A 12,632-nucleotide genomic window follows, 5' to 3' on the forward strand; every position below is an offset into this window, starting at 1 on the left:
AGTAGCGCAGAAGATAAGAGGCAATTTGAAAAGCTTCGAGATATGCTATTAGAACATATGCAACAAATAAACCAAATTCCAACAAGAGAGGAAAATGTCTTAGCTCTAGTATTTGTGAACGAAGTGAATCATGTTAAAGAAATAATAGTGTATAACACGGGAATTTCAGACCACAATGTCATAGAATTAATAGTCCATTCCAAAGTAAGTGATCGCAGAGATAATCAAAGCACAAAACAATGGGAAGGATATGGAAAATATAATTTTTATAGTAAGAATATAAAATGGTCAGAAATAAATGAAGAACTGAACAAAGAATGGAAAGATGTATTTGTAAGTGATAATATACAGGTAAATACGGACATACTGTACAAAATACTGGAGAAAATTGTTGAAAAATATGTACCGAAAAAAAAAAAAACAATAAACAACAGACCTTATTTCAGAAAATTAGAAAGTGGAAGAAAAATCTTGCAAAAGAAAAAAATGTGGAAAATGATGGAAATAAAAAGTAAGATAGAAAATGCAGAACAAAAGATTATCCAATCGAAAGAAAATGAAAACAGGGACTTAAAAGAAAGGACACTTTAAAATATATAAAAAAAACCAAAGTATTTAACTCCTATGCAAAAAGGATGAATAAAGGGAGGTTAGAAATAGGCCCTCTAAGAATTGAAGGACGGTTAACGAATAAAAAAAGGAAATATGCAACATATTAGCAGAAAAATATAAGAGTGAGTTCACGCCAAGAATTGCGAATGAGAATAATGAAACAGAAATGAGAGAAGAAAATGTTGAATATCTAACGGATATAGATATTAATGAAGCAGATATTGTCAAGGCTCTAAGCAAAATTAAAAATGGATCAGCAGCCGAACCAGATGGAGTTTCAGCAATTTTGTTAAAAAAAAACTGCATACACTATCGCAAGGCCGCTTGCAATACTACTAAGACAAAGTGTAGATATGAGCGAGATATATGTTAAACATAAATTAGCTTATATAACCCCTATTTTCAAAAGTGGATCAAGACTAGAGGCAAATAATTATAGACCTGTTAGTCTAACATCACATTTTATGAAAGTGTAAGAGAGGGTAATAAAAACGAAAATAATGAATCATTTGGTTAAAAATAATTTGTTTAATAAAGGTCAACACAGTTTTGTGCCCGGAAAAGGTACACAAACCCATCTGATAGCACACTATGAAAACATATACAAAAATATGATAAATGAAAGAGACACAGCTGTGATCTATCTAGATTTTGCAAAAGCCTTTGACAAGATAGACCATAATATATTAGAGAAAAAAATGAGAAAGCATAATATTGTGGGAAAGATAGGAAAATGAGTAAAAGAATTCCTGCAAAACAGAAAACAGATAGTGGTTGCAAATGACGAGAAATCAGATGAAGATAATATCTGGCGTGCCACAAGGTTTAGCTGTACTACTGTTTGTTATTATGATCTCAGACATAGACTGTGATGTTAAAAACTCTGTAGTAAGAAGTTTTGACGATGACACAAGAATAGGTAGAGAAATTACTTGTGATGAAGATAGGAACTCACTACAAAGAGATCTGAACAAAATATATGAATGGGCGGAGATAAACAGGATGGTATTTAGCTCCGATAAATTCGAATCAATAAATTATGGAAACAGAGAAGGAATGGTATATGCATACAAGGGACCTAATAACGAGACAATCACAAACAAGGAAGCAATTAAAGACCTTGGTATGATGTTAAATAGGAATATGTTATGCAACGACCAAATAGCAACACTGTTGACTAAATGTAAAGCAAAACTGGGAATGTTGTTCAGACACTTTAAAACAAGAAAAGCTGAACACATGATTATGCTTGCACTAAAACTGTGGCCCCTCTTTGTAAAACTTGGACTAAAACTGTGGCCGCTTTTTGTAAAACTTGGACTAAAACTGTGGCCCCTCTTTGTAAAACTTGGACTAAAACTGTGTCCCCTCTTTGTCAAACTTGAACTAAAACTGTGTCCCCTCTTTGTCGAACTTGGACTAAAACTGCGGCCACTTTTTGTAAAACTTGGACAAAAACTGTGGCCCCTCTTTATAAAATGACAAATTCGGAGATAATTTGTATTTTTCCTAACTATACAAATCTTAGCTATTTTATATGGGTATTACTTTCGGCGTAGCTGAAAAGATGAGGCATTAGAATTTTAACGAGGGTTTACTACCCCCATCGCTAGTTAGCGGGGGGTAGGGAGGGGTAGCTTGCTACCCCTCCCCCCTCACACACCTGTGTGCTGAGCTCACTTTGCTTAGAGGTAGGACTTCACAGGGGATAGGACTGGCGGGCAAGTTTGATTAAATAGCTAAGGTTTGTATAGTTAGGAAAAATACAAATTGTCTCCGAATTTGTCATTTGTTAATATGGGTGACTCAACCCTTAGGAAGGGTGGAAAAGTCCCAGCCATACTGGCTTTTGGCTTTTCCCGGGGACTCATCATCTGAGTGTGTCAGCACTCAACAACAAAGTGTCCCTGCACCTCGCTCGCACCTTGCTATGCAAGGGCTGCGGCCTACATAAGCTGTGTGTGAAGGATTGTGTGTGACTCGTCCTCGGAAGTTGACTTGAAGTTCTTTAGATGGAAAACTTTAGGCTAGGACTTTCCCAATACCACCTCGTCAGGGTATGGGGATATGACAGTATTAACTTAATACTAGGAACACAAGGAAACATGGTTTACCCGCAGTGGTTTGAGGTCAGCTGTGCAGAGAACCCAGGATGCTGCTTTCCCCAAGAGAAGGGAGGATGAAGAAAAGAATATGGGCCAGACAACTTTCCTTTCATGCAGACTAAAACTGGGTAACAATGCCCTCAACCCTCAGCTAGTTGTCCATTAAGGAGCCCGAGGTTTGAACCAGCTGTTGTGCAGCCACCAGAGAGCCGATAGATCACGTATCGAGCCTCCTGTGGGTCACGTCTTGCAGGTAGTGGGCTGTGAAGGTCGTCTGACGCTTTCACACTCCTGCTTGTAGAACCTGCGTCACTGAGAAGTTCTTCTTAAAGGCTACGCCCCTGACATCATGCGCTCTAAGGTGACATGACGGAGGAGGGTCAGGATTCAGGGATAGATGGATCGCCCTACGAATCCATGCTGAGATGGTATTCTTGGTGACCCTCCTCTCTGTTCTCCCAGTGCTCACAAACAAAGCTTGCACTTTGGGACAAATGCAGCCGTTCTTTGAGATATAACCTCACACTCCTTACTGGACACAGTACGGGAAGGTCTGCGTCATCTGTTATGGAACGAAGACTTGAAATCCGGAAAGAGTCGAATCGAAGATCCGGCACTCCCGGATTCTGTGTCTTAGCCTCAAACTCAGAGATGAATATGAACGTTACCTCCCCTCATCCCCTTTGCATGGGCGATGTCAACGAGAGACCATGAAGTTCACCGACTCGCTTGGCCAAGGCCAATGCTAGAAGGAACACCGCCTTCCAAGTTAGGTGGCGATCTGGAGCCTGGCGAAACAGTTCGTAGGGAGGTCTCTTAGAGAGGCCTGAGAAATCGAACCATATTCCATGGAGGAGGTCTCACTTCCGACTGAGGGCAGGTAAGATCATATCTTCGTCTGAGTAGGGAAAATTCCAGCGAGGGAGAAATATCCACTCCTTTGAGCCTGAAGGCTAGACTTAAGGCTGAGCGATAGCCTTTCATTGCCGAGACTGAAAGGCGCATTCTCCCCGCAAATATACGAAGAACTCCGCTATTGCTGGAATAGTGATATCGAGTGGAGAGATACCCCTTCACGACTCCAACCACAGGAACTTGCCACTTTGCCTGGTAGACCCCTGCGGATGATCTACTCAGGTGTCCAGACATCCCGTTCGCAACTTGTTGCGACAATCCTCTCTTAGCGAGGAGATGCTGGATAGTCTCCAGGCTTGAAGTCGAAGCGAAGCTATGGCTTTGTGAAAGATGTTGGCATGTAGTTGTTTGAGTAGGTTGTGCCGTAGAGGGAGTTCCCTCGGAAGTTCCATTAGGAATTGCAGAAGGTCCGGAAACCATTCTGCGTGATGAGCCACAAAAGGGTCATCTAGAGATTGACCGATATTCTGGTCTTGTTGAGCATCCTCCTCATCAGACAGAATGAGGGAAAAGCTTACACGTCGGCGCTATCCCACAGTTGTTGGAAGGCATCTTGCCAGAATGCCTTGGGGACTGGGACTGGGGGCCGATACAGCAGGAGCTTGAAGGTCAGCACTGTAGCGAACCGATCCACAATCGGGTAACCCCACAAAGTCAGGACTTTGTTAGCTACTGGATGATCCGAGGACCACCCGGTACTCATTATCTGAGAAGCTCTGCTTCGACCGTCGGCGAGCACATTCCCTTTGTCTGGGATGAAGTGAGCCGATAGAGGAATCGAGTGGACTTCGGTCTATCTCAGTATCTCTAATGAGAGATGGGATAGCTGATTGAACAGGTACCTCCTTGCTTGTTGATGTAAGCCACTACTGTGATGAAGTAGCTCAACACACCAGAGAGTGATCCGCCAGGTCCTTGTTAGAACTGTTGAAGGGCCAGGAAGACGGCCAAGGAGGGGGTTGGGTCGGGCGGGGCGAGGAGGGGGTTGCGTCGGGCGGGCCGAGGAGGGGGTTGCGTGGCGCCGGCCAAGGGGGTTTGCTCGGCGCCGGCCGAGAAGGGGATTGCGTGGCGCCGGCCGAGGAGGGGGTTGCGTGGCGCCGGCCGAGGAGGGGGTTGCGTCGGAAGGCCGAGGAGGGGGTTATGTGGCGTCGGGCGGGCCGAGGAGGCGGTTGCGTGGCGCCGGCCGAGGAGGGGGTTGCGTCGGGCGGGATGAGGAGGGGATTGCGTCGGGCGGGCCGAGGAGGGGGTTGCGTGGCGCCGGCCGAGGAGGGGGTTGCGTCGGGCGGGCCAAGGAGGGGGTTGCGTGGCGCCGGCCGAGGAGGGGGTTGCGTCGGGCAGGCCGAGGAGGGGGTTGCGTGGCGCCGGCAAAGGAGGGGGTTGCGTGGCGCCGGCAAAGGAGGGGGTTGCGTTGAGCGGGCCGAGGAGGGGGTTGCGTCGGGCGGGCCGAGGAGGGGGTTGCGTCGGGCGGGCCGAGGAGGGGGTTGCGTCGGGCGGGCCAAGGAGGGGGTTGCGTCGGGCGGGCCGAGGAGGGGGTTGCGTGGCGCCGGCCGAGGAGGGGGTTGCGTCGGGCGGGCCGAGGAGGGAGTTGCGTGGCGCCAGCCGAGGAGGGGGTTGCGTCGGGCGGGCCGAGGAGGGGGTTGCGTGGCGCTGGCCGAGGGGGTTGCGTGGCGTCGGCCGAGGGGGTTGCGTGGCGCCGGCCGTGGGGGTTGCGTGGCGCGGGCAGAGGGGGTTGCGACGCGCCGGCCGAGGGTCGCGACGGACGAGGGTCGCGCCGACCGAGAGGGTTGCGTCGGGCGGGCCGAGGAGGGGGTTGCGTCGGGCGGGCCGAGGAGGGGGTTGCGTCGGGTGGGCCGAGGAGGGGGGTTGCGTCGGCCGGGCCGAGGAGGGGGGTTGCGTCGGCCGGGCCGAGGAGGGGGTTTGCGTTGGCTGGGCCGAGGAGGGGGGTTGCGTCGGCCGGACCGAAGGGGGGGTTGAGTCGGGCGGGCCGAGGGGGGGTTGCGTCGGGCGGGCCGAGGGGGGGGTTGCGTCGGGCGGGCCGAGGGGGGGTTGCGTCGGGCGGGCCGGGGGGGGGGGGGTTGCGTCGGGCGGGCCGGGGGGGGGGGTTGCGTCGGGCAGGCCGGGGGGGGGTTTGCGTCGGGCGGGCGGGGGGGGGGGGGGGGGGGGGGGGGTGTTGCGTCGGGCGGGCCGGGGGGGGGGGTGTTGTGTCGGGCGGGCCGGGGGGGGGGGGGCTGCGTCGGCGGGCCGAGGGGGGGTTGCGTCGGGCGGGCCAAGGGGGGGTTGCGTCGGGCGGGCCGAGGTGGGGGGTCGCGTCGGGCGGGCCGAGGGGGGGGTTGCGTCAGGCGGGCCGAGGGGGGGGTTGCGTCAGGCGGGCCGAAGAGGGGGTTGCGTCGGGCGGGCCGAGGGGGGGTTGCGTCGGGCGGACCAAAGGGGTGGGTTGCGTCGGGCGGACCAAAGGGGGGGGGGTTGCGTTGGGCGGACTGAGGGGGGGGTTGCGTCGGGCGGGCCGAGGGGAGGGATTGAATTGAATATGGGATTTAGGCATTGAGCCAAGCACTGGGGCATCAAAGGCCATTCAGCGCTATATAACGAAAATCATTCAATCATATCTGTACACTCACACCATTTAGTATCATTTTAACCTTTAATACAAATCGTAACACCTCTATACAATAAAATCTAGATGTGAAATAAATAGGGATTAAAAGGGTAAAATAAATAAATAAATTAATAAAATCAATTATAGCTCGTAATATAACCCAATACTTTGTATAAATTTTCTCAAGTTCAGGGTATTACAGTTTTCCCCCAGTATATCTCTTAACGGTTTGTCCTGGAGTGAATGTGTCCTCCTCTGGAGATTAAAAACAGGACAATCCACTAAAATATGTTTAACATCCATTGTCACTTGACAGGTATTACAAAGAGGGGCCTGTCTCCCTTCCCCACTCTTCATTAAATAATTGTGCGTTGCATGTGTATGGCCAATACGCAGCCTAGTTAAAATAATGGTATCCCTTCTACTTGTAGAATTACAAGATGACCATTTATCCACCAATGGGTGGATTTGTTTCAATTTTGTTTTGGTGGTCAGTTCAGACCATCGAGCTTGCCACTTATTTTTACAGTAAAGATGAATCTCACTTTTAAGATCTTTGTAAGGAATACTCAAGGGGGATGGATTACTTAGCCCTGAAGCTTCCTTTGCTGCCTTATCTACTTGTTCATTTCCATCCACCCCAACATGGGCAGGGACCCAACAGAAGTGAACACTGATACTCTTCCTAGACTGCAGAAGTACTAACCAGTCCTGCACCTCTTGTACTAGATGATGGCCTGGCATAATTTGTTTTAATGAGAGTAAAACACTATTGGAATCCGTAAAAATTGTATAAAAACTATTTTGGTTGCCATTTTAAAAATATGTTGGACTGCGAGAATTATTGCGTACAGCTCAGCAGTAAAAATTGAACAAGAGGATGGGAGTTTCCTTCTAATAACAATATCCCCCACCACAGCTGCACTTCCAACTCCTGCAGCCGATTTGGAGCCATCTGTAAAAACATGTTTCCCATGATGTTGAGCAGCATGATTTAAAAACTCACTTTTCATTACCCTACTAGGTAAGGTATTTTTCCCTCCTGCCGTAAAACATACTTTAACAGGTGGATTACACCAAGGAGGAGACTTGGGATATCCTACCTCTGCTATCTGTGCTGTTAACAAGCCTACTTCTCTAGCATCATTTTTCAGCTGTACTTCCAAAGGCTTAGGCACTCTAGATCTGTTAGGAGCCCGATCTAAAGGCGCCCTAACATATTTACAGTTAGGATTGTTTCTCACAGCAAGGGACCTAGCTAAAAGCCTCAAACTCAACTCCTCTCTGCGAATGGAAAGGGGAGGTATGCCAGAATCAACAAAGAGACTGTCAATGGGAGATGTTCTGTAAGCACCTGTGCAGATGCGAAGCCCAGCATTGTGAACAATATCAAGTTTTCCAAGTAAAGTCTTTGTAGCTGACCCATATATTTGGCATGCATAGTCTAACTTGCTTAGACACAAAGATGTATAAATTCTAAGCAAAGTTGTTCTATCAGCACCCCAATCAAAATGCGATATCACTTTCAGAATGTTCAGTGACTTCTTAACCCTGATAGATAGGTCATTTATATGAGGACCAAATGTCATTTTCTTGTCGAAAATGACTCCAAGAAACTTGACACTATCCTCATATGGCAAAATACAATCATTTAAGAAAAGGGTGGGGATCTCTTCCCTTTTACGAGTACGAGTAAAGCGAATGGCTTTGGTCTTCTGATGAGAAAACATGAATCTGCGAGAATTTGCCCATGCGGAAGCAGCATTTATTGCAATTTGAAGATTTTGGCATGCTTGTAGTGCAGATGATCCACTACAATAAATTGCAAAGTCATCGACAAATAGTGATCCTTGTATGCCAGGAGGTATTGTGACTAGTGAGACTATTAATTGCAACAGCAAACAAGGTCACACTCAATACGCTGCCTTGGGGACACCTTCTTCTTGCATGTAGGATGAAGATAGTTCTGACCCTACTCTCACTTTAATGGAGCGGTTTGATAAAAATTCTTCAATAAAAGAGAACATATGTCCTCCTATACCCCACGAGGCCAATTGCTTTAAAATACCACCCCTCCAGGTGGTGTCATATGCCTTTTCGAGGTAAAAAAAGACACCCACCACCTGGTTTTGGTTAGAAAAAGCATTTGAAATTTCCCTTGATAACATCAGCAAAGGGTCTAGAGTACTTCGGTTCTTCCTAAAACCAAACTGTCTGTTAGATAAAAGATTTTTTGATTCTAGATACCACACAAGTCTGTTGTTGATCATTCTCTCAAATAGTTTGCATATGCAACTGGTCAAGGATATGGGCCTATAACTAGATGGCAGTTCTGGGTCTTTACCAGACTTGTGGCCTAGAATTACAATTGAAGTATGCCAGGAATCAGGAGATGTATGGGAAGCCCATAGACCATTAAAGGTTTCTAATAAAAATTCCTTGGTATCCACTGGAAGATGTGATATCATTTCATACCGGATGCCATCCTCATCTGGGGCAGTTAAAGAAGAGCTGGAGATAGCATTTTGCATTTCCTCCATACTAAAAGGCAGGTTAAAAGCTTCAGTATTTGAAGAAGCGGGAGGAACAACAGATGTTGATGCTCTAATTTGTTGAAATGCTGGGGAATAGTTGTCAGCACTTGATACATGAGCAAAGTGCTTAGCAAGAACCTCTGCTACATCTTTGGGGTCAGATATATATCTATTGTTTTCCCTTAATATTGGTAGAGGCTTAGGGACGAATTTACCTTGAAGTTTTCTAATCTTGTCCCATATTTCCTTTGAAGGAGTTTTGGTATTAATATTAGATATATATTTCTTCCAAGATGCTCTCTTTGCTTTTTTAAAAATTCTTTTTTGTTTGGCACAGGCTCTGAGATATGCTATTCTATCTGCTAAATAGTTTGTCCTCAAGTATCTTCTGAAGCAAGTTCGGGTCACTTTTCTTGCGTTGGCACATTCTTTACTCCACCAAGGAACTACAGAGCGATGAGGTAAACCGCATGTTTTAGGTATAAACTTGCTAGCATTATCATCAATAATATTTTCAAGATGTTGATAGGCATGCACTGGAGATGTAAATTCATCATATTCTTTATCAGTGTGTGAACAGTTTTCATAAGCTGCCCAGTCTGCCTCATCTATCTTCCATTTTGGTGGACACTGAGAAGGAAGATTATGGACATAATTTAACATTATTGGCCAATGGTCACTGCCATGTAGGTGTTCATTTACTGACCAAAGGTAGTCCAATCGAATGGATGAGGAACAGATTGACAAATCAATGGCTGATGTAGAGTTGTGGAATACATCATACCTAGTTGGAGAACCATCATTCATTAGTATTACATCATTGTTGTCGATTAATTCTTCAACAAGATTACCCCATCTATCGCACACATTTCCACCCCATAAAGTATGCTATGCATTAAAATCACCCATTAAAATAAAAGGGGCAGGAAGCTGATTGATCAAGTCTTGGAGGTCAGAAAGTCTAAGCCTTCTTGGATTACCAGCATGATCTAAGAGGAAAAGTTCTAAGGATGGTTCAATATATAGCGAACATGAAGTAATTTTTTTCCCGATATGAGTTCTAACTGCACATGCCTGTAGTGGTGTATTGAGTGGGATTGTTTCAAATTTTACAGATTTGTGAATAATAAAACCTGTACCACCTTGAGCTCTTGCAGCTTGCAAAGGAGGGGATCTACAAAAATGATAATTGAGTCCAGGCTTAAATGGTTTGTCACTGATCTTGGTTTCCTGTAGGCAAATTACCTTCGTGTCTGAATCCCTGGTTAAAGTTTTTATTTGCTCAATGCTAGTACTTAGACCTCTGCAATTCCACTGGATGATAGACATTATCTTTTGTTATTATTTTTCTTTGTCTCATTTGTCTTTTGGGACTTTTCAGATGAAGCCATGTAAGGCCTGGAGATGGAAGGCTTTACTAGGCCACCACTCTTCTTTTCTTTCTTTCTAGGATCTTTATAAGAGTCAACCTTAGGATCATGAGCAGTAGGGCACTTACCTGACTTAGATGAAGGTGAGGATGATGGGGACCTTTTCCTCTTTGGAAGATCTTGTTTTCCAATCTCCATCAAATCAGGTAGAGATTCTGCCTGAGACAATACATTTAAGGTGGTAGAAGCCACATTGGCTTCCTTGGAGGATTGTGCTAGAGCTTCAACAGTTCGAGCACTTAACCCAGAAGGCTAGGCTACTACCTCTAGGGGAGATGCTCCTATCGGTGACAATACTTTTGGTGTGTCGGACACCATATTGACCTCTTTGGAGGTTTGTGCTCTGGCTTTTATAGCCTGAGCACTTGACCCAGATGGCTGGGCTACTACCACTAAGGGAGATGCACCTGACGGGCCAGGTGCTGCCACTGGTCCCCCTGTGGTAGTAAGGGGTAGTGGATTATAGTCTTTTGTTGGCATCTTAACCGCGCGAGCAAAATTAAGTTGCCGATTGAGTAAATGCTTTGCATAACCTACACTTATATCTTCAGCATTTGCTTTCAAGATTGCAGCTTCTTCATTCTTGTATTCTCTACATCTTTTATCATTTGGTTTATGATTATCTTTACAGTTTGCACAGGTTGTATCTCTGTTGCATTGGCCATGTTCTAACAAAGAACAGTTAATACAGATCTTTGTATTATTGCAGTACCGGGAAGGGTGACCGTACTTGAAACAATTAAAGCATTGTAAAGGCCTAGGTTTATATTCTCGAACACGTACTCTTTCATTCTCAATAATTATATGATCTGGTATAACAGGGGTTTCAAATGTTAAAACTACCATGCTTGTTTGAGGGATCTTTCTTACTTTCCAAACATTAGCAGGGCACATGTCCAGAATTTCTGGTTCTGAGAATTCATATAGATCTTTATCAAAAACTACTCCTTTACCATAGCTGAAGCTCATATGTGGTTTAATATCCTTAATATGATCAATTTCTGCAATCTTCATGCCACAAAGCATGTGAGCTTGAGTATCTGATTTTGCATTAATCAAAACAGATTGCTTACCGTATCTACTAATATCCTTACTTTTAATTAAACCAACTTTTTTTGTATAAATTTACTAATCTTATAATAGTTATAATTATCTATCTTTCCAGATGCAATTATCCATGTTGGGGGCTTGGGGGTTCTTACTTCTGGAAGTCTATGCTCTATTTCTTTTTCCATCCATTCTTCTGGTTTATATACCTCTAGGTGTCTTGGTGCTTTATCACATAAAGCCCCAGAAATCAAACAACTGTCAATTTTTATGCTCTCTAAATTTTTATTTGCTTCTAAAGCAATCTCAAAACTTGAAAATGATACCCAAGCTTCCCAAAAGCCTTTACTACCATTAAGCTCCATTAAAATTTCTTTGATTGCTCCAAATCTACAGAAGGCTTCATGAATTATGTCATAGCTACAACCAATTGGTATGTTTTTTAAGTGGAGAATTTTCAGATTTTTTGTTGGATCTGGTAATGAGCCAGAACCAGAGAGTAAAGAATTACGGTTATTACAAGCATCATTTTCCACCAGTGCCGATAAATTGTCTTTAACAACACTGGTCAAAGAAGTATTGTTGGAGGAATCCTTTTTATTGCCGAGGTTGTCAACAGAGCTTTCCCTATTTAAACAAGCAGAAGTCGTCAACAGTGTCTGGGGCTCGCCATTTGATCCAGGGGTACGGGGAATATTAAGTTTACTCATTAATTATTTTTTCAGGGGGAGGGAAGGGGTCATAATAACAATGAAAAAAAAAACAATGGAAAAAAATATAGTTTAAAGGAGAGAAAAAATTAAGACTGTCTGAAATTCCAAAGAAGACACCGTTAGCCTTTCCTGGAATTAATTTCTCCACCAATGACACCTGTGAAAGCTGCTTACCAAATGTCCACTCCCTACCCTACCACAAAGGGATGGTACCACTATGATTAGAGTGACTCAAGTGTATGCCAAACCCGCTTGATGGGACTGAGAGCATTTCAAGAATAAAATCATCCCCACTTTAATCATAGTGGCAGGCAAACCGGACAGAATGCCGAGAGTCCTATCTCTATAAAATCGCCAACCCCTGGAATCCGAAGGGCAAATTTCCTAAGAGATAGTTCTGCGTGCCAGTATGGGAATACTGACACTCCTAGGTGTCCAAACATTTTCGGGCAGTTGGCAAGACCACCACAGCTCCCACAATTGATTTTGAAATAAAAACCGATCATGGATACAATGTCCCCTCTAAAAAACCTGGACAGTGAAATGGGTAAAAGAGTTTTGACAGCAAGGTTGGAGACAGCTGATAATTATGAAGGAAGAATAAGCAATAAGAGGTAATAGAAAAAGACTGAGAGAAATTTAGAGTCAAACTGAGGAAAAGAAATTCCCCAGTTCGAGAG

This window comes from Palaemon carinicauda, chromosome 37 (assembly GCF_036898095.1).
Source record: "Palaemon carinicauda isolate YSFRI2023 chromosome 37, ASM3689809v2, whole genome shotgun sequence".
Taxonomy (NCBI): Eukaryota; Metazoa; Arthropoda; class Malacostraca; order Decapoda; family Palaemonidae; genus Palaemon; species Palaemon carinicauda.